Source organism: Hoplias malabaricus, chromosome 17 (assembly GCF_029633855.1).
Source record: "Hoplias malabaricus isolate fHopMal1 chromosome 17, fHopMal1.hap1, whole genome shotgun sequence".
Lineage (NCBI taxonomy): Eukaryota > Metazoa > Chordata > Actinopteri > Characiformes > Erythrinidae > Hoplias > Hoplias malabaricus.
This window is the reverse complement of record NC_089816.1, coordinates 25341720-25342323: the sequence shown is the minus strand read 5'-3', so window position 1 is coordinate 25342323 and position 604 is coordinate 25341720. Positions and strand designations below refer to the sequence as shown.

The following is a 604-nucleotide window of genomic DNA, read 5'->3' as shown; positions in this document are numbered from 1 at the left end:
TGGCAGTGAACACACAAATACACACTAGTGAGTAAGCCCTCACAAACACTAGGGGCACTGAGCACACACTGAAACAGAACAGGGGGCTGCAAACCACCTTGTTGCCCGGGGAGCAGTTTGAGGGGTTAGGTGCCTTGCTCAAGGGCACTTCAGCCGTGAATTGAACCAACGGCCCTCCGGCCTCAAGCTCGCTTCTCTAACCTCAAGGCCACAGCTGACCCCCAATTGTCAGGTGAGAATGTGAACACAGTCCCCAACTACCAGAAATGATGCAGTTGAGATTCTCACATTTTGGGGAATTTGCAAGGGTCAACACAGCTGGAGTACAATGGTTGAATCTCACTTTGAGTTAACCGCCTTCTCAATCATGGTGTCACCCCTGTCAGGTAAGTATTGACTGCAGTAGTGGAAGGAGTGGCCATAGTGTTAGCCCGTCCCAATCAGGATGAGGTTATAAAGAATGTTTCAGTGAGAGCTTCTGACTGAAAGACGACAATCAGGAGAGATTATGTGCAGATCATCTGTCTTAAAAGCGTAGTATCAAAGATATTCTGTTGGATTCTAACACATAGAGTTTGGAAAATATGAATGTAATAATGTAGCA

The 604-nt window shown here is 46.7% G+C and overlaps 1 non-coding gene across 1 annotated transcript; it reads right to left on the bottom strand.

The window, feature by feature from the left end:
• Nucleotides 1-231: 231 nt before the first annotated feature.
• LOC136674218 (U1 spliceosomal RNA) lies at nt 232-394 on the bottom strand. Its single transcript, XR_010796022.1, has one exon. It is a non-coding gene; the product is annotated as a U1 spliceosomal RNA (small nuclear RNA).
• Nucleotides 395-604: the final 210 nt, after the last annotated feature.